This window comes from Pinus tabuliformis, chromosome 5_2 (genome assembly GCF_031772625.1).
Source record: "Pinus tabuliformis cultivar Carrire ecotype Pingquan chromosome 5_2, CPIR1, whole genome shotgun sequence".
Classification (NCBI taxonomy): Eukaryota; Viridiplantae; Streptophyta; class Pinopsida; order Pinales; family Pinaceae; genus Pinus; species Pinus tabuliformis.
Genome location: NC_142306.1, coordinates 25,055,378 through 25,077,546, shown reverse-complemented (window position 1 = coordinate 25,077,546; position 22,169 = coordinate 25,055,378). Strand labels below are relative to the sequence as shown.

Sequence of the window (22,169 nt, the reverse complement as noted above, 5' to 3'; positions counted from 1 at the left end):
ATGCAAGAAGTTGATGGGTCAGACACCTTTCCAATTAGTCTATGGCACGTAAGCCATCATGCCAATGGAATACATTGTACCCATTTTGTGAATAGTAGCGATGATAGGCATGGAAGACCGCGGGGCCTTGGAATAGAGGCTTGTGCAACTGGAAGAACTTGAGGAGGAATGGTTTCTAGTGGTATTCCATCAGTAGGTACAAAAGCAGTGGGAAAATGCTTGGCATGATCGCCATATCAAGTTGCACACGTTCAAATAAAATAATCTAGTATTACTATACGACAACAAGTTCAAGAAATTCCCTGGAAAGCTCCGAATGCATTGGCTGGGACCATATGTAGTCAAAGAAGTCACAGATGGAGGCGCGGTATAGCTCAGCAATCATAATGGAGAGTTCGTCCCAGGAAGAGTAAATGGCAGTCGCCTGAAGCTCTACACAGGTGGGCTTCCTACCTGACTAACCGACTGAAGCATAGTCTCACCACTCTGGATAGTTGAAAGAGAGTGTGGGACTGTAAAACAGTGTGTTAAGGAGCTGTGTATGTCAGAAGGGTCGCGATTGTGCAGAAGGGGTTCGGCTATTGCATGGATAAGCACAAAGGTGACCATTGCTATCACTATTCATGACAAGATGTCTGAGTTACGGTGAAAAGGAGCGGGTAGCGGGCAATTAAGATATGAAGTACGAGCCATATCCAGAATGATCTACTATAGATTTAACGTTAATGTGCTAGAAGAGGACGAAACGACTGAATTTGAATTTCCACATTTCTATAAATCACAGGGGGGCATCCACTAAATGATCTGTGGTATCGAGAGAAGTAAGCTATTGTGCCTTCCCACCAGTATGGAACTGTTGATCATTGACGCTCAAGGAGTAAGCCCATGGGTTGTAATATGGCCAATGGAAATGCAGGACCTTCTGGATAGTGTGATGTCGATGGCCATGGACATTGCACTGAGTTTAGCACCGATAGTATGGGATGTACTGAAAATTCTTAGACACAAAGTACAACTGGTCCAGATGCCGCTACCTAAACCACAAGTTGGCCAGTGACCCATGAAAGATAAGGGAAAGACCGTGAATATTGAGACAAATGATGGAATTATAGTTAATAGTTCATCTCTGATGCACCTTCAAGTTTGGGATTTCATAGACAAAAACGTCTCTCTTGCAAAAATGCAGCACAACCTACAACAAATAATGGGTATAGTGGACTAGAAATTGAAAACTTGCTTCTTCAGTACAAAGAGTTCTTGCATGCAGAACCCCAACTTAAGCGAAAATCTTATGAGGGGTTGCCCTCTGTTAACCAAGCATAGCAGAATGAGCATCATCGGTTGTGTGAATTAATAGAGACAATGGAGTAGGAGCTTGAAGAAGAGTTTCAGGAGATAAGGAGAGAGCAGCAGAACGTAGTGCATCACTCACAGGGATCGTGGATTGCGAAGCCTTTGCAACGTGTATCGCCACACCGATGAGTGACTCAGGATGAGTCATGATGATTGTGTTGGGGGCCTGTTGGGTAGCGGAGGCCCCACATAATGGTTATGGGGCTTAAAGCCCATAATTATTGTAAAATATCAATGAAGTGTGTGAAGCTTGAACGGTAATAAGATGACTCAAAGGGTTGTATGCCCGAAAATAATGTAAAATAATAGAAAGTGAGTCGGCCCGCCCATGATCCGCAGACCATGGGAATGTATAAATAGAGCAAGCCTCTAAGGGTAGAAGGTATATTTTGGGAAGATCTGATGTATTATGGGTTTGTAATTGCAATATTCACTCTAATTCTATAAGTCTGAGTCGAGGGTGTTAGTAGATAGATAGAAGCTTTGCAGCTGTGTGCGAGGAGGCCTGGTAGAGTCTGCAGCTATGTGCATGGACCCCTGTAGCTGAGTGCGCAGGGTGGAATTGGAATGTACTGGATCAAAGTTAATAAAAGATAAGCTGTTCTAGAATTATTGTGTGCTTTATTGCAGATCTTTAGGTTTATACTTATGTTCTGAGTTTATGCAAATTCATGAGATTTATGGGTGCGCGCACTAGTTATAACTATTAAATGCTTGATTAAAGGCCTTGAGGATTAGATCTGATCTATAATAACCATGATAATAATAAGAATCTAAGAAGGGCCCCGTCACCGAGCTATGTGAAGGCAAGACAAGCCGTGCAGAGTAGAACAAGTGCACAGATCGGTTTGCGTCCCTTCCAGTCCCCATCAAGACATCCCTAGGGTGTGGAAACTTGGTTCCAGCACCCTGCCCTATTACCTAGGGTGAGAATTCAGACCGCGCTCTGTGGATTGTTGCCAAAAGGGTCAGTAGTGTGGGATTTGTTTAGCTAACACACTTCCGAACCTAGGTTAGGCCCCATCAAGCCAACAATGATAGATGGTAGACCGTCTTGTCATTGATGTGATTGAGACTTCTTGGCTCGATGCTTCAACCTTGTAGATGTTCTTGAGATTCCCTTTCCTTTGTGTGTCACCTTAGCTCCGATACCATGTTGAAGAATCTAGGGCAATGGGACATAGTATGATTCTTCTAGACTTGATAACAATTTGTGAAGCTCTTTTACAATTTATCTTGTTAGCTTAATCTTCTTCTCCTCTTATTAATGCGTGTGTGTTTACTTCATCAAACTGGTGCCAAAAACATAAGAACAAGAACACAAGATGTTAGCTCCCTCCAAGGGCAAAACATCTCTCTCTTAGAGAGGAAAACCCTTTCATAAATTTCTCTTACTGAAGATTTTATTGATCAATGCCAAACCCTAGAGCCTTGGCAACAATATCCTCCAAACACAAGTCAAGTTCTTCCTCCTCTATGCACTTTGTTTCTCCGAAAGTTTTTACCCGACACTTTATCCTTCTTTCAACTTTTGATAGTCGTTTGTAGACTAGCTCTAGAAGAGACTCGAACCTTTGATCCTTAGTGAGATCCTTCACCAATGAAGAAACCTTCATTCTCTTGACGAACAAAGCCTTTTTCTTGATGTGAGGTTATGGACTCGATGTCTGTGTGCTTGGGCCTTGAATTCCATCAAGGGAGGGACACAGAAACACCAATTTTACTGCACCTAGGTGAATTTCCATCACAATGAGACATGGAAACCCCAAATTTACCACACTTGGGAGGCTTTGGAGAGGGCGGGACATGGAAACCCTAGGTTCCCCGTAATTTGGAAACTTTTGTCGAGGAGGGACTAGGAGTCCCCATGTCATGCCCTATCCTAGTGGTTGTCTTTTAACCACACATAAGCGGGTGTGGCACCGCCACTTTTTCCTTTTACCAATACTTGAGTACACAGTCTGTGCCTACTTCAACACTTAGTCAATTTTCCAATAAGTGTTCTTAACAATGCAGTGAAAATAACCTATCATCAATTTACCTTATTCAATTATTCTTTCATATCATTGTGTCCTCTGGTCATGCTACACTTCACACGGCCTGCATGACACAACTCCACACCTAAACCCTGATCGATGTCACCCGTGCCAAAGTATGCCACATGTTTGCCTAAATTTCTATTCCGCGGTGCCAAAACTCTGCCCGTCGGTGTGGGCCATAGTGAGGGTGCATGGCCGCACGTAGTGTATCCTACCTACCCCAGTCGGTAGCCCAACCTGCTCTGCCTCTCTACACTAACAAGTTTGATCCATCTGCTACAATCTACCCACCGTTGCGGCCCTTTTACCCATGGCCTTCTCCTCCTTCTATTTTCACCCAACTCCTTCCTTCTTACTTGTTCTTCGATGTGGAAGTCTGAGTTCTATTTCCCTTGGTTGAATGCCATTGTCCTTACTTATACGCATCCTTTCACCAAAGGCTAATATCTCTCAGGGATAACAAGGGTTTCCACCATCATAATGCATGCCTAGCCAACCTGCCACATAACATCGACACACCTCATTCCAACGAACCTTCACATCCCTTCATGTGCATCGTCACACCCATGGGTCGACTCCAACACTTAGACGATTACACCTGTCACCGCATATCACACACTTGCCCACCTCCTAACTTGTCTGCACATGGTCACCTCTTTCATCCAGGCACCCAACATGGGTCGCTCACGTGCCTTCCGCTAGTGACTCACCCATCGTTCATATATCAAGGGGTGGGCGGACTACCCAAGAAGGTGTGCCCATCACCCTTGCACATAAGAAAATTCTTTGCCAAGTCATCGCATATAACTGAATGCTCACTAGAGTTGCATTTAACTAAATACAAGCACCTGTTGCACATCAAGGCATGCCCGTACAATGGGTTTAGCTTTTCGACTCTCTCAGGTGCTCCTGACTCAAATCCCTGACACCCTAGGCCCCCTATGCAATGGGACATGGAAACCCTAGATTTCGAGCACTTGGGTAGTTTTGATCATGGTGGGGCAGGGAAACCCCGCTCTCCCCACACTTGGATGAATTCCATCACAACAAGGTATGGAAACCCCAAGTTTCGAAGACACACCAGTTAAGTGATTTCCACCTTGCCGTGAAATGGAGACTCTAATTTCACAATACTTGGTCGGTTCTTCATCGTGCCACAACATGGAAACCATGAGCTCCATAAAATTGGGTGATTTAGGTTGTGCTGTGACATGGAAACCCAAGTTCCCTACACCAGGGTCATGGGTTGTGCTCGAGTGGGAGATGGAGACCCAGAGTTTCCCAGAATTAGGCGGTTTCCCTCATGCCACGAAATAGAATCCCTCAAGTTTTGCAGACTTGTGTGGTTCTATGTCATTCTGTGGCATGGAAAACTGAGTTCCCTGTATCGATGTCACAGTTTCTAACATGGCCAGACATGGAAGACCCGAGTTTCCCATAATTGGGTGGTTTCTATCACATGCCATGGAATGGAAAGCCCCATGTTTGGTATACTTGGGCTGTCATTCCCTGTCACGCGATGACATGGAAACCTGAAGCTCCCCAGACTTGGGCGGTTGTTCCTTGTCATGCGATGACATGGAAACCTAAAGCTCCGTAGACTTGGGTGGTCGTTCCCTGTCACATGATGACATGGAAACTCGAAGCTCCCCAAGCTTGGGTAGTAGTTTTAGCCACAACGCCACATGGGAACCCCATATTTCCCAGACTTGGGTAGAAATTTGTGTCGTGACGTGAAATGGAAACCCTGTGTGTCCACAGACTTGGGTAGTAGTTTCCATCACGGTGCAAAATGGACACCTCGAGTTCCCCACACCAAGGGTGAGACATGGAAACACCAAGTTTTCCAGAGTTGGGTGGTTTCCGTCAGTGGTTCCTGACACACCACAACATGGAAAATGTGAGTTCCCCAGACTTGGACAACAATTTTGAAACACCCCAAGCTCCCTAGACTTGTGATTTGGTTTCCATCGTGTCGTAAAATAAGGAAACCCGTGGTTCAATCAAGGGCGGGACATGGAAACCCCAAGTTTCCTTAGGTTTTGGACACCATCAATTTCGGACATGGTGGGACATGGAAAATCCAATTTTCCTGGGCTTGGGCACTAGGGCATGACATGGAAACCCCAAGTTTCCCCAGATTTGGGCACCGAGGCACAACATGGAAATTCCAAGTTTCCCTAGGTTTGGGTGTGGGGGTGTTACATCGAAACCCCAAATTTTTGGCATCGGGGCGTGACATGGAAACCCAAAATTTTGGATGCCGGGTGGAAACCCCAAATTTTGGGTGCTGGGGCACTACATGGACACCCCAAATTTTGGGCATTGAGGCACAACATGGAAACCTGAATTTTCCCAGGCTTTGTTGCCTTTTCCAACGCAACGTGGAAACCCCAAAATTTGGGTACCAAGGCACTACATGGAAACGCAAATTATTAGCGTTGAGGCATGACATGGAACACAAATTTTCTTGGGCTTCGGCGTTGTTTCTATTGCAATGTGGAAACCCAAAATTTTGGGCGTCAGGGCACTACATGGAAACTTCAAAATTTTTGGCACCAAGGCATGACATGGAAACCCCAATTTTCTTGGGCTTCAATGCCTTTTCTGTTGCGACATGGAAACCCCAAATTTCCTACCCCCGAGCAAAGCATTTATGAGATGTGAGAAATAAAAAATTGTCATTTGGAGGAAGAGGCAAAGACGAGAGAGTTGTTTGGATTTGTTTGAATAATGTGTGAGAAGAGCAAAGCTCAAAATCGAGGCAACGAAGGGCTGAATCTCAGTGGATCATGGCAGAGAGACTAGTCTACCACTTACAATACCCGGTCGTGTATCTAAGTTGTCTGCAAAGGATTATTCTCAATGACTATTTGGAATTGAACTTTAAAGCTGCCCCAACTTAGATGCTTCATGATCGCAGTTTGGAAATTACACGGGCCCTTGGGGGAAATAAAGTGATGCCCCTACTGTAGGTCAAGATACAGTCAAATAGTGACATGCATCGCTTCTAGCATGGATTCTGACTTAGAGGCATTTAGTCATAATCCGACACATGGTAGCTTCGTGCCACTGACTTTTCAACCAAGCGCAATGACCAATTGTGTGAATTAATAGTTCCTCTCATACTGAGTTGAATTACTATTGTGGTGCGGTTCATTAGTATGGTAAAACTAACCTATATCACGATGGTCTAAACCCAACTCACGTTTCCTATTTGTGGGTGAACAATCCAACACTTGGTGAATTATTCTTCACAATGGTAGCAAGAGCCGACATCGAAGAATCAAAAATCAATGTCACTATGAATGCTTCACTGCCACAAGCTAGTTATTCCTATGGTAACTTTTTTGACACCTCTAGCTTCAAATTTCAAACATCTAAAGGATTGATAGGCCACGATTTCACAGTTTGTATTCGTAATGAAATCCAAAATAAAATGAGCTTTTACCCTTTTGTTCCACACAAGATTTTGTTTCTCATTGAGCTCAACTTAGGACACCTAGGTTATTTTTAAACAGATGTGTCGGCCAAGACAAACTCCCCACCTAACAATGTCTTCTGCCCAGATCGACCCGCTGAAAATGGCTCCCACTTATTCTACACCTCTCAAGTCATTTCACAAATTTAGACTAGAGTCAAGCTCAACAAGGTCTCTATTCCCTACTAATTCTGCCAAGCGCGTTCCCTTGGCTATGGTTTCTTTAGATAGTAGATAGCGACAGTGGGAATCTCATTAATCCATTCATGTACGTCACTAACTATAAGAAGAGGCATTTGGCTACCTTAAGAGATTCATAGTTACTCCCGTTGTTTACCCAATCTTGGTTGAATTTCTTCACTTTGACATTCAGAGCACTGGGCAAAAATCACATTGCATCAACATTTGCAGGGACCATCAAAATTCTTTGTTTTAATTAAACAGTCAGATTCCCCTTGCTTGTACGAGTTCTGAGTCGACTATTCAGCGCCTAGGAAAAATCCCACGGTAGGGGGAATTCTATGCCCATAGCCTAATCAACACGCAATTGCCTGCCCTCGTTGTGAGAGCAACTTCAATAGACTGCCAAAAACCCATGAGTTGAGGGTGCAAACCCCTAGGCCAAGCCCTTAGAGCCAATCCTTTTGCCAAAGTTACTGATCCTTTTTTCCAACTTCCCTGACCTACATTATTCCACTGACCAGAGGTTGTTCACCTTGGAGACCTAATGCGGTTATCAGTACGACTCGGCATGAATGGTACTTAGTCCTCTAGATTTTCAAGGGCCACTGAGGGTGCACCAAACACTACAAGACATGTGGTGCTCTTCTAGTTGTTGGACCCTATATCTGGGTGAATCGATTCTAGGGTGGGAAAGTTGTTAAAAAGAAAAGATAACTCTTCCAGGGGCCCCTAATGACATCTCTGGATTTCCTAACATTGTCACCTGCTGCCATGTCCTAGTTTGGGAGTATTAAACTGATTCCCTTTTGATGCTCATGAAGAGTGCACCCTTGATACAAGGTTTCCCCATCTCTTAGGATTTACTAACCCATGTCCAAGTGTTATTCACATGGAACCTTTCCCCACTTTTGTCTTCAAATATCTCATTTGAACATTTTCTACTACCACCATGATCTACACCGTGGGCCAATCCACCCAAGCTCAAGCTCGAGGTTTCTCAATGACCCTCGTGTCCTCCTACTTATCAAAGCTAGGCAATTTCTCTGATGATCAAGTATAAGTTGCATGCTTTAGCGCCATTTATTTTTGGGGCTAGTTGATTTGGCAGGTGAGTTGTTACACACTCGTTAGTGGATTTCGACTTCTATGACCACCGTCTTGCTGTCTTAATCAGCCAACACCTTTTGTGGAATCTAGGTTAGCACAAAATTTGACACCATAGCTCAATTTTTAGTTCATCCTGCATCGCTAGTTCTGCTTACCAAAAATGGCCCACTTAGAGCTCTTGATTCCATGGCACAGCTCAATGGAGTAGCCACACCCTCTTACCTATTTAAAGTTTAATAATAGGTCAAGGTCACTATGCCCCCGATGGCTCTAATAATTTTCTTTACCTAATAAAACTCGTGCATGAGCTCCATCTATCTTGAGGGAAACTTCGAAGGAAACCATATACTAGATGGTTTGATTAGTCTTTCAGCTCTATACCCAAGTCAAACGAATGATTTGAACATTAGTATCGGTACGAGCCTCCACCAAAGTTTCCTCTGGCTTCACCATGCTCAAGCATAGTTCACCATCTTTCAGGTCCCAACAAGTGTGCTCACACTCGAACCCTTCGCATAATCTCAAGGTTTGTCGATGATGCACCTTGCTAGAGTGGGGATCTCACCCATCAGCTTCCTTGCAACTCGTAGGTTTTCAAATTCGTTGAATCACACTCATGTTAGATTCCTTGGTTGGTATTTCAAGATGGGTTGAATGGAAAGCCCACCAACCAACACCACAAGCACGTAGGTGCACACGGCTCGCCACAATGGCACACGCATCATTCCTCGACCACCAGAATGAAAAACCGATAGGTAGTAATTCACCCACGCTTATGACGATGCAACAACCCGTGTAGGTTTGCACCTCAAGTTGATTGGTGGACAAGCCTGATCCATTCCACATCCGACTGAGACACATCGAGAACCTCCATCCGCTTCCCTCCCAACAATCTCAAACACCCTTTAACTCTCCTTTCAAATTCCTTTTCATATTTCCCTCGCGGTACTTGTTCACTATTAGTCTCTCGCCCGTATTTAGCCTTGGACGGAATTTACCAACCAATTAGGGTTGCATTCCCAAACAACTCGACTCGCTGACAATGCATCGTGATGTGGTAGGGTCCTGACCCAATGGGGTTGTCACCCTCTCAGGCACCCGCTCGCATGTTGGAGCTAAATCTTCCCTACCCGATGTGAGGACAAGAGAGGGAAAATAAAGTTCAAGCGATGCCAGACAAAATCTGCATCAAGTAATGCCGACTGCCCGTCAAAGAGGACAAGATCAGTGCTTTCTGACGCATGCCATGAAACATCTCTTGAAGTATTTTAGCCCACCGCACTGCATTTGGCATGGATGATGATGCTCAGATAGACGTGCCCTGACTAAGGCCTCGGGTGAAAATTGTGTTTAAAAAATCAGTGATTCATGGGATTTTGCAATTCACACTAAGTATCACATTTCACTACGCTCTTCATTGTAATAAGAGCTGCGATATCCATTTTTGAGATTTGTTTCCATGTATTACTAATAAATCCACCACAACACTGAATAGGGGCACGATTGGCTTATAGGGGATTGACCTAGGTTCAGAAGAATTAATTATCCAAACAAATCCCGCAGCTACCGGCCCTTTCATCAAAAGCCCATGGAGCACGAACTGAGGTCTCACCCGAGGTAGTAGGGGAGGGTGTTGGAACTAGGTTTCTGCACCCTTGGGATGTATTGATGTGGTCTAGAGGTTTCACACACCATTCCATGGCTTCACACCACTTTGGTCCACGTAGCTTCGAACCTAGAATACTCCTTAATATTTATTAATGCACTGTTTATAGATTCAATCTACCTTTTATGGTCTTTAAGCAAACATTTAATAGAATTAACTAGTTTGCACACTTAGAATAGATACAGATTCGCATAAATTCATATCATAAGCATAGATCAAACACTTATATTAACCATACAGTAGCCAGATCCGCAATAATTTAGATCTAACAAAAATTTTTAGAATCAACTTATCCCTATTCAATTCCTTCACCAATACATCTAGATCCGCCCTGCGCACTCAGCTACAGGGGTCCATGCACACAGCTGTAGACTCTTCTAGGTCTCTATGCACACAGCTATAGAGCCTCTATCTACCACTCAATATCCTTGACTCAGACTTACAAATGCTCCAAAACTTCTTAGCTCATGAACCCATTACAATTCAAATCATCCTTACTCAAAAACTAGCTACTCCTAACCATAGAGCCTCGCTCTCTTTATACATTTCCATGGTCCGTGGACCATGGGTGGGCTGACTCAACTTACATTCCTTTACATCATCTTTGGGCAAAAATCCCTTTGAGTTGACTTATTATAATCTGCGGTCCATGCATCCATGGAGTCTTTACCCTATCTCTACCCAAAATTTCGGGCTTTGTGCCCCATAACCATTACGTGGGGCTTCTGCTACCCAATAATCCCCCAACACAATCATCGTGACTCGTCTTGAGTCACTCAACTGGTGTGGGAATATTTACGTGGAGGTCGGTTAGCAACTTCTGCACGTCGTGTGTTCCTTCAACAAATTCTACTGCGAGCCTCTGTACCTGTTCCAAGTGAGTCACCGATGCGTCCTTATCACTTGCAGTTTATTGCTTGGTATCACATACTTCTTGCATATGTGCTAAATTGCCTTCAATAGTTGTAGAGACACTAAACGCTTCATCGAGCCAGGATTGGATGCATTCTTTAAGTACTGCCTCTTATTGCCACACCATGTGAACTTGGGCCTTGAGAGCCTAGGCCTTCTTCATTTTGGCCAACTGCTGTGTGATAACGACCATCTGTGCAGACCCTTGAGCTATGTCATAGGTGTTCTATAACTCACACGCCTTGGTTTCCACTTGTTGTATGGTTGGGTCCTCCTGGAGGGATGTGAGCATAATGAGAGACTGATGTAGTAGTCTCGAGCATTCACGGATAGTGCTCGTCATCATTTCCAATCCGGCTTGAATTTCACCATGGCGATGTTCTTAATCTACCGAAGGTGTGGGTGGCTGTGCCTTGAGTCTGAGCTCTGTAATTTATAAAGTTAGTTCCCCTGGGCTTTTGTGGCCTCCTATTGGGCTGTACGAAATCTAACTACCATGTGATGAATATTGGTAGCTGTTGGGAGGTCTTGAGAGATAGCTAGCTCCAGTACCGTGTTGCACACCTCCATCACATCTTGTTCTACTTCCTGGTATTGTGCGTCCAAGTCATCTTGTTGGAGAGTGACCTGTTCTAACTTTTCCTTCTGTTGTGTCAAGGTCTAGAAGGCGCGACCTTCCCTGGCATGAAGCTCATTAGCTACCCCCTCTTATAGTTGGTATAGTGTTTCCCTGGACACAATGGCAAGATTTAATCCCCCACTATGTTCTTCGCATGTGGCTTCAGCTAGGACAGCGCCTGTTGGAAATGGTAAGGTGTTTGGTGTGTGCGTGCATACCATCTGCTTGGTGGCGGCTCTATCTTCTACTAGATGTAGGGTGACCCTTCCCTAGGGTCGCACCTGTAATGCCTACAACTACGCTTGGATCTCCCCCAACACAGTTTTTTGCTCGGTGATTAGTTCTGTCAACACACTGATGGAAACATTACTCACTGGTTTGCTGCTATCAATGAATTCTTTTTCCATATCCTTCGCTGTTTTGGACTTTTTTCATGCGGCCAGTGATTCCTTACCATGTGGCCCCTTGATGTGGTCTTGCATCTTTGTTTCCTGTTGTAGGTCCTGTTCCAAGTCGATTTCCTGATCTGCTTGGTTCTCTTCTGTTATCGGGTTCTTGGTAGCCTCCTCCCGCGAAGCGAATTGTTGATCCTGACGTGTCCTTTCTATAAATTGAGTGAGTCGTTGCTGGCATTCCTTCTTCTGCTGTTGTGCTGCCCTCTTGTTCAGAAAGGCCTTATCTGGGGCATGCCGTTTTAGAGGCCATGCTGCTAATACTGCGTAAATGGCATCATCTATTGCAATGAACATAAGTGTGACCCATGATCGTTTTGGATCCTTTCGCACCTGGATATACAAGTGACGCATGTCCACATCGAAATCGGCCATGCTTTGGAAATTATTGTAGATAACGGGAGACATCAGCAGTCTTTGAGCAATCCGTTTCCATATATTCCCTTCCATGGAGGTCTAAAAAGGCCAGATTTCAGAAACCCTTGTTGCGTCCTTTGTAGCCCAGAGTGAAATATATCGCACTACTTCTGGTAGGCTATCATCAATGGTGGGAAACTGGCTCTCCTGTGGTAGTTCACCTATAACTAGAAGGATTTATAAGAGAAACCATGCATAATGAAATGTCTTACCTTTATCTTATGCTTCTTGACAATTGGTCAAAAATTCGTCACATAAAAACTGTGCCCAATTGAACAGAACCCCTTCGATGCACTGCCTCGCCAACACAATGACAGGAGCTAGCACCTCATCTGCATGACACTTCCTCATGAGTTTACTAGCTAGTAGCTGAGTGGTGACTCGTAGTGTGTAGTCGTTGATGCTTGTTATGGCATACCCACACTTTGCTTTTTCTAGCTTGTATTTCGCATTCATTGTTTCGGCGCGGCCTACCTCACTACTTGTTCCTGCTATGTCTGTGGGGTCATTCCCTTTAAGCGGCAGGTGTGTCATTTAGTGGATTAATTCGGTTGTGATCAAAATCAGCTCTTCCAACCAGAGATATCCATCATGTATGAGACATAGTAGTTGTCGGATCACAAATACGGTGATGGTCACGCGGTGATAGTGAGGTATCCACCTTAAATTCAGTAATCCTACCTTCTCCACACCTAGTAACCACTTCGGTGGCAATAATTTGTCTTTGGCCAATTTGGGGAACTTGTCGCTGTCTGAAAGGTCCCAATCTTTGAACTTGATGCTTGAAACACGACCCATCAGCAACCCCTCAAACCTTATTTCATTCGAAAGAAGCAGGATCTGGAGCGTAGTCTTTGCAACATCCAATTCCTTCAGTATCTTGGTCGTCCGAGTCCATAGAGAAAGATATGAATGTAGTCATGGGAACTGTAATGCAACATCTTCTTCCTCATCCTGTGCATCGATCTGACCAATCAGGGCTTGTATATCGTCGTCATCCTCACCGAGTTCGGTGGTGACAGCTTTGCCCTTGTCAACTGTTGACCATTTTGTTGAATATTGGTGAGGCCTGGAGTGTCCCTATCATCTGCTTGTTCTTCCTAGGTCATAGTGTGCGTGGAGTCTTTGGAACTTCGAGGACCTGAGTCACATCCACAGGCTCTTTCTGATTTATTTGCAGTTCCTCTGCGAACCATGCTTGGGTTCTGGCCTTGGTAATCATGGGGTCCCTGGTAGTAGAGTACTCGCTGCTCTTCGCTGGTTCAAAGCACCAATATTCTAGTGCCATCCACAGATTATGAAATTTGAAAAAATCCCTTCCCTCCTTTTCTAGTTTATTAGCAGTGTCTAGATGACAGATCTTTGCATATGTAGTCTAGAAATTTCACCTTAATGTCTCGCCGCCCACTCCTCTCTAACGTAACCCAACTTAATTGTCATGAATAATGTTGCTAACGGTCATCTTTCGATTTTTCCCCACAGTAGCACAATCCTTCCGATGTAGTTGTGATCTTGTGGATTGAATGACTTAGTAGAGAATATTTTTGCCGCGCCAGCTTCCCATAGACTTTTTTATAGTCCCACACCTTATTTTAACTTCTTGGGGCACTGAGACTATATTTTCTACTACTAGTTAGGTGTTCACACCTTTGGTGCAATTTCTCAACATCCCTTCTAGCCCCGGCTGCAAGCACCTCTTGAGCATCTAGGTAGTCGTTCTGTTGGTAGGTGCTGTTATGGGGGGTGTGTTCTTCCATAAGTCTGGGTGCAGACATGACAGCAAGGTCACATCTCGTTCCTATGCTGCGAGATACCCGACTAGGCCTAATCTCTTTATGTGCAGACTGGCACGACTTTCGTGGGCACCACGACATGCTATTCTGGTGAATCTGTCTCTTCTTAGCGCTTTTTGCTTCCTTGGCCATACCCATAGTTTATTGATGTCGTGGCGCATGCGACTACCCTATCTTTCATGGGCTCCCTTCATTCATCTATTACAGTCCCATCGAACTTGTGGTATCTAGAACTTCCCATTGGGTTGTTTTATCGGTCGGGCGCTGTGAGTGCTTCTCCCTGCTTCCCTGCTGACCTTGTCACTGGCTGCTAGCGAATCAGTTTGTTGTGGCGACTTTGGGTTGCTAATTCTAATTTGGTTGGGTGTCTGTAAATCATGTACCTACAAACTATGCTGGCAATGGATGCTTACCCCATTTTTCTCTCCCATCCGTCCCTGCACTGGACTCCGACATCTGCGTCATTTCCTTTGTATCTTCAGAACTGCAACCTTTTCTGAAGCAATGGTTGTGCATGCTGCCTCTGTGGATACTTCCAATGGGTTTGTTTTCCCCTTTTTTGATTCAAACTGATCGACTGGTTCTTTTGCTTTCGTGGCAATCTCATTAGTTGGCTGCTCCTTTGCCCCTATTGTCACCATCCTGTTACAATTTAGTGTGGTTACTTCATGTAGTCGGTTCTGCTATCATTCAATCTCTTCATCTGAGTCCGACGTGCAAGAAATATCATGGTCCCATGAGAGTCTATCATCCACTGTTAGATTTACCTTGTCCTAATCTTACGCCGTAATCTAGTAGATACAGTCCAATTCACCATCACTGTCTTCGTCACACACTGGCTCAGTATAGCATGCCCCTTCAGCTAGATCCAATGGAACCACTACGCTGAGAGATTTCTTTTTGAATATCATTTTTTTTTCTTGAGATTGATGACTCCATTCATATCCATTTCCAAATCTATCCCTAACAATGCAGGATATGGATTACTGTCATCCACAATTTCTATGACCTCAAAGTCGGTTTGTGTGCTAGTGCCATTGATGTCTACTGTAACCTCGTGCAGTATTCCCATGGGTAGGATCTTTTGTTGGTAAGCCACTCGTAATTGGATTGGGGACCATTGTAATGTGGGCCTGCCCATGCTCTCCCAGGTCTATTTTGGTAGGACATTCACGTTGGACCCAAATCCAAAACGACCTGGTCCATCTCATAGTCTTCAATCTGGACAGTTAATCACATTTCTCACCCAGTGCACGAAGCATGTTTTCCTAACTTCCAAAAAATTTGGGGTTCATCTGCTCCCGCACATCGAGTTATCAATTCTTGCAGGCCCTTCACCGCTTTAGCATCCCTGAGTAACTTCATGCATGTTTCCAAGAAGGTGGTTAGCATAGAAGTATCATTCTCTGGTCCAAATTAATCCCTACTGCTTGAAGTAGAAGCTTCCATGAATTTTTTCTTAGATTCCATAAAGGTTTCCTTCACACGCTCCAAGTCAAATTATAGTTGTTTTAAGGGAAACATGCTTTATCCGGGTTCGTGCAATCACACGTGTAATGCCCCGGTCCTCGACAATTATAGCAAATTAATTTTCCTCATCCCCGTCCAAGTCCCATCCCCCACGGCCCCGTCCGCGTCCATGGTATCCTCCTCGTGCGAGTGGTGCAGCGGGATCCTACTCATGCACCTCCATCTGCATCCTAAAAGTAGGTGTTCGATCCATCAACATCTTATAACTACGGTAATTTCTTTCATCGTGGCCCACCGTCCTACAAAAGTTGCAAAATAATTTTTGAGGGGGGTTGTCTTAGGTTCGACAATAGATGAAAATTGTTTGTCGAATGCTTTCCTCCCACCTGATAGATTGTGCACTAGAGTGCGGGCACCGTGCTTGGCCTAGCTTGTACCTCTAGTCACAGTGGTATTGGTCGCCCCATGCCACATAGTTTGCGAAGATCGAACATTGGTCCTTATCGTGGCCCTGGCCCTTACATTTGATACACCACACCTCTTCCCTTACTTTTGTCTAAGGTGCCTGCCCTTGTTTCAAACTTTGCATCTCTAGACATAGGTTTTGTATTTTTTCTTGGATTTGATGTACTCCCAACCCTGGATCCTATATTGGGGTTTCGTGCAACCTTATTTCTATCTCCAACGCTTCAGATTGGGTTGAGATCTCTTGTTGTGATAGAGCCTTCCTCAGATATGGTGTTAATGATGTGACAAACCGAGCGCAGTGTTGCGCATCTGACAGTGTCATGTTTCCCTCACGGATGGTGCTTTTCAACCTCTGATCCAGATCCCATGGAATTTCACTAGACAACATTGTGATTTCCTTGAACCCAATAACTGACTGTGCTTCTAACTTTGGTCGACCAAATTCCTTGTTTAGCATGTCCTAGATTGCTGCTATTCCCTCATTTGGATGAATGCTTGATTATTTTATGTACCAGGTCAACGCGTGGTCCTACAGCGCGCTAGCTAACGTATCCTTCTTGATGTTATCATCTGTGATGCCGTGAGCGTCCCATACAAACTTTATCACAAACTAGAACTAGCCCAGTTCCTCATTTCTTACACCCTTAAATATTGGCAGCTGGACTATGCTCGCCATCCCAACTTTTGGTGGTGGAGGAGGTGGGGGTAGTGTCGGTGTGGATGGTTTTGGTGTAGGTGAAGTAGGTGGTGGCATGGATGGGGGTGGTATTAGTGGGAAGCGCTTCGTAATCAACCAGATTGCACTTCTCGGTGAGAACCTTGCAAGCTCCTCCTCGCTCTCCCGTGAGATAGAAATCAGAGGACTATTCTCTACGCCTCCCATTCCTCGATAACCTATTCTGCTCCACATTAATCCAGACATCAATAGACATGCATAATCTATTTTTCACACAACAACATCTTAATCGAAGTGTTCAATGATTTGATATACTTACCCGACGGTCCTTGGAAAAATTGCCTTTCCGCTTCACTATAACTCATAGTTGTATCTATTGCGAACTCAGTGATAGATCATTCTATTACCTGATCCAACCAATGATCTACTGCACGTGCGATTTTATCTTTGGTGGCTTCTAACCTGCACACCAGTTCTAGAGTCCACATAATAGGTTGATCTAATTTGCACCTTCTCGCACTGTCAGCTAACCTTGCGATCGACTCGTACAGCTCTATCGAAAATGTCACAAAGAAAGTCTCGTGGATATCTATGTATATATAACAGTCCAACAAATATTCCTTCGATATCCACAGGTTTCTATTTTCCTGAACCACGAAGTCATGGAGCATTAGATCCAAACACTCTTCTAGATCTTTCTTTGTAGGGTTCCAATGTTCCAACATCAGACACCCCTTAGGAAGATCCCGGTCCCGACAATAGAACCATTTGTTGGCTTATAGGGCCTTGACCCAAGTTCGGAAGAGTTAATTATCTAAATAAATCCCACAACTACTAGCCCTTTTGGCAACAACCCGCGGAGCGCGGACTGAGGTCTAACCCGAGGTAGTAGGGGAGGGTGTTGGAACTAGGTTTCTGCACCCTTGGGATGTCTTCATGTGGTCTGGAGGTTTTGCACACCGTTCTGTGGCTTCATGACACTCTACTCCGTGTAGATCCAGACGCAGAATACTCCCTAATACTTATTAACGGGCTATTTATAGATTCAACCTACGTTTTATGGTCTTTAAGCAAACATTTGATAGAATTAACCAGTTCGCACACTTAGAATAGATACAGATTCACATAAATTCATATCATAAGAATAGACAAACAGTTATATTAACCATACAGTAGCCAGATCTGCAATAATTCAAATTTAACACAGAATTTCAAAATCAACTTATCTTTATTCAATTCCTTCACCAAGACATCCAGATACACCATGTGCACTCAGTCGTAGCAGTCCGTGCACACAGTTGCGGACTCCTCTAGGCCTCTGCACACACAACTATAGAGCCTCTGTCTACCACTCAATATCCTCGACTTAGACTTACAAACGCTCCAAAACTTCTTAGCTCATGAACCCATTACAGTTCAGATCATTCTTACTCAAAGAATAGCTACTCCTAACCATAGAGCCTCACTCTATTTATACATTTCCATGGTCCACAGACCATGGGTGGGCCGACTCAAATTACATTCCTTTACATCATCTTTGGGTGGACAACCTTTCGACTTGACTTATTATAATTCGTGCTCCGTGCATCCACGGAGTCTTTACCCTATCTGCACCCAAAATGTTTGGCTTTGTGCCCCATAAATATTATGCGGGGCTTTTGCAACCCAACAGGCACCACCCACAACAAATGTAACGCTAAGGGCCAAAAGGAGGAAAGGAATAAAAACACATGAAAGAAAGAGAAACAAAGGTGTCTACGCCCTCACACGAGGAGGCTCAAACAGAGAATAATCATCCTGAGCCCCACACCCACACAAGAAGGGGGGAATGCATGGAGCGACAATTGAGAAGGACTAGGGTGGCCACCTGTTATAGACATTTTTGTGCACTGCAAACCCAAGCATAAAATTTCCATAAACCAAGGGCTCCTAAGTCCCTAAAAGTGGTGTTCCAACCCCTAAATGAACAAGGTCAACTGATTATAGCTTCTCCCAGAAGTTCTCCATGAAAAAACTACTCAGAATTGGTGAAAACTGGATCATTTCACCTACTCCATAGGCAAAGTGCGTTGCATCTCACCTAAGTACACACAGTGGGTGCATTGCATTTCAAAAAGCCCTTCTATGGGGTACGATGGGCGAGAAGAGACAAATGGCAGTGTCAATCCGCGAGGTGGAGAAGCTTGGAATCTTCCAAAACTTCTCCTGTGACACTTGCCTCTCTGAATTCGACCAGGGATGAGTAAGAGATCATCAATCTCCAAGTGGAAGCAAGAACTATCAGAGGGAAGACACTAATCAAATCACAAGTTGACTCATCTCGGTTGCAAACATTTATATATGGATCCCTCATCCCAGAGATCCAGAGGTTGGAATTTTGCATCTTATAAGGAATTGTTGTTGGTTTTGAGGCAACATCATAGTGTTGGGTGATCTAAGCTTTTCATGAGGTGAATAAGGGCTTACATGCTGAGAGGATGATGTTGGGTCAGAACAACTAGTTGTAACTCTCTTGGCTCTTTCTTGATTATCAATAAATCTATTCATGTTTTCCTCCATGCTCTTGTGTCATTTATGTTTCATGCATTTGTATGGTCAATTTACATCTGATCCTAGATTGTTTATGATAATAGATCCATGTTCTTGTATAGTGTTATGCTGCTTTGATTCTACAGGTACTCTGTGAAGCTGGGTATATGAGAAAGCAAGTAGCAAAGGACTATCGGAAGAGAGAGGAATCAAGCAAGGAACCAAGCGCAAGACAGAGGTTGGTCTCCTTTATTCTTCTCTCATTTATCTTTCATAAAGGAAAACGAAAGTAGTTTTACTTTGTTTGTTTCTAAGGTAGCTACTAGCTTTAGTGGGATTAGTAGTTCTACATAGACACTTTTCCCTGTAACAAAATGGAGACTCCGCTGGGGAGCGACTAGGTTGTTTGTTTATCTACATTTGTTTACTTTATAAACTTACAAACGGAGCCTAAAGTTGAGCCAGGTAGCCTTCGAACTGCATTTGCTATGCAAATTCAAAGTAGATAAATGTCTCTTTAGTCAATCTTGGGGTTTTATTTATGAATTAAACAACTAATTTACAAACTCTCTAATTTCCCTTGTGGTGGCTCTAGTAACCTCCTTGGATCTACCCCTGTGATTGATTTACTGATTACCACTTGCTCGACCAAAATCCCTGAACTGAACTGCAAACTGTGACCCAGAACCCAAGCAAAGTCTTGTCCCTGGTCTAGTGCACTGTCTGTTATGTGAATCTCAAATTCAGTGCACTTCCCGAGTGTAGAAGGTGGGTTGCATTTCAAATTCGATTTGTTACAAGTGCGCTAATCAGACTAGGCATTGTTCCTAAATTTTGGTTTCTGTGTTCACTCTTTTCAGATCTATTCAAGAATTTTGCTGCCTATAGTCAGTACACCTCTGTTTGAAACCCCTTTCCTTGCTGTTATTCCGCCTCCATTGTGCAAAGAACTGTAAATGTTTTTATGTATTTGTTGAATCATTTTCAATTCTCCTTTACAAAGAAGTAACGTAGTTGTACTGTCGTTTCTTGATTTGGAAGTGTCGCAAGTGTCGTTTTCAGTCAGAGAAGAGAATCTGATTGTTCTTGATAGTTGATTACCCTGTTACTATTATATTTGATCTGAATTAGTAGTTTTTCTAGTGTCGAAAGCAAGTTTTCATTTCCAAATCACAAAGTGTCGTCATTGTCTTCATTTTGATTTTGAAAAGAAACTTGTTAGTAATTGTTTCTTTGAAAAGTAATTCAGATTTGCGCATTAGCTTTCTTTTTATCATTCACATATTAAGAAGGCTGAAAACAAATACATGCATGTGCATTTGCATTTAGACTGTTTGATTGGTTTGATTTAGGACAGTGCATATAGTGTGTGCTCTTTGCTCTTTGTTGAAAGAATACTGTCTCTCTTTCCTTAGTAGCTAGGATTTTCATTGCACAAAGAAGATAAAAAGACTGTTTATCGTCTTAGATTGCATTTTAGGAATTGTACATCTACATCACGCGGTGAACCTAAAAGGAAAATTTCTTAAGCAAGATCAACTATAAAATAAATTTAATGAATCTAACAACACTTTGGAACCTAACGCACAACATCTAGAAGTCTAGGCTAGAGACGTATTCTGGCGTCGTAAAGCCTGGTAACTATTGTTATCACTATTGGTTGGGTGATTCCTCCACTTTGAGACTATAAGTTTCAGTACAGACTTGTACTCCCATGTACCATCGAGTATATTTTGAGAGACCACAATAGGCTTAATCCTTTATCCATAGGAAGTCGTGTCTGCCGCCCTATCGATCGCAATGTAGTGAACACAGCATTCGGGAAGATTGACTGCCATACCGTAAAAAGTATTCTGGAGTTTTGCGATTGGTTTGGTAATCCATCTACCTAGATTTCCAGAGCAGTCCCTTTCGTTCCTTTTCAGACTCCTTAATGGAAAAGGTCCATCTGAGCACTTGTCACTTCAAGCTCATTAAAAATCAAAGGCGACTAGAGTCATCTTTTGTTTTTTCTTGACTCTTTAAAATTGAAAAACAAGTTGTGTCAAAGCGTCTAAAATTTATTTTAAACTGAATAATCATCACCTTTCCTACGTTGGTCTTAGGTTGAGAGAATGGAGTCCACCAACCAAGGAGTTCCCCTTGGAGGATATCCTAGTCCCTTCTCTTCTTGGGGAGATGTTGGTGCATCGCATATGGCCACATTGTCGCTTCCAGGATTGACAATTGGCTTGACCGTATGGCTTTTCTCAACCTCCATCGTTCAGAACACCGCAATTCCTGAATAATCGAGTCAACAACTAGACAATTCCAGAGTTACCCCCCAACCCTCTACTTCGTCCAATTATTCCTCTCCTCCTTCCTCTTCGCTTGATGAGGCTGGTAAAGCCAAAAATCAAGTACCTGAGAAGAAGAAGGAAAAGAAGAAGAAGGATCCAAAGGCAAAAAAGGGCAACCAAGCGTCGTATAGTGAAAATCCACACACTCCACCGACCAAGCCTAAATCGCTATGTGTCATTTGCAAAGGAGACCACTGTCACACGGAATCTGTCAAGGGTGCGGACACGACTGACCTTCCTAGAAGTCTAAGACATTCTAATGACAAACAAGACAAAAAGGAGTGATCTTTCTCTAAATACACCTTTTATAACATGAAAACTACAAGTGTTTAGGCTTACCTTATTCCAAAACGCTGTTGTTGAAGTCCGTTCTTGACGATCCGGATGAGCTCCTCCTTCAAGTCAATTCCTGCAACCACAAACAATCAAACAATTACCAAGCACTTGCATTTCATATAATAAAACATATATCCAACATGCAGACCAAGGAACACATGAAATAACTCATTAACACAAGCTATTGAGAAAAATAAACCAGTTTGTATTAATAACGAAACAAAGAAACTCTTACAACCTGGCCTTGGTGTTGTGCAAGTTCCTCCCAGGGTCCATCAAGGGTTTTCCTCTACTTTGACAAAGCTCACCCTCTCCCAAGTAGAATCAAG

General features: G+C 43.6%; 1 non-coding gene across 1 annotated transcript; it reads right to left on the bottom strand.

Moving 5' to 3' along the window:
• Positions 1 to 6,146: 6,146 nt before the first annotated feature.
• On the bottom strand, positions 6,147 to 9,497 carry LOC149157455 (25S ribosomal RNA). The gene has a single exon (XR_016262145.1). It is a non-coding gene; the product is annotated as a 25S ribosomal RNA (ribosomal RNA).
• Between the last annotated feature and the right edge of the window lie 12,672 nt (positions 9,498 to 22,169).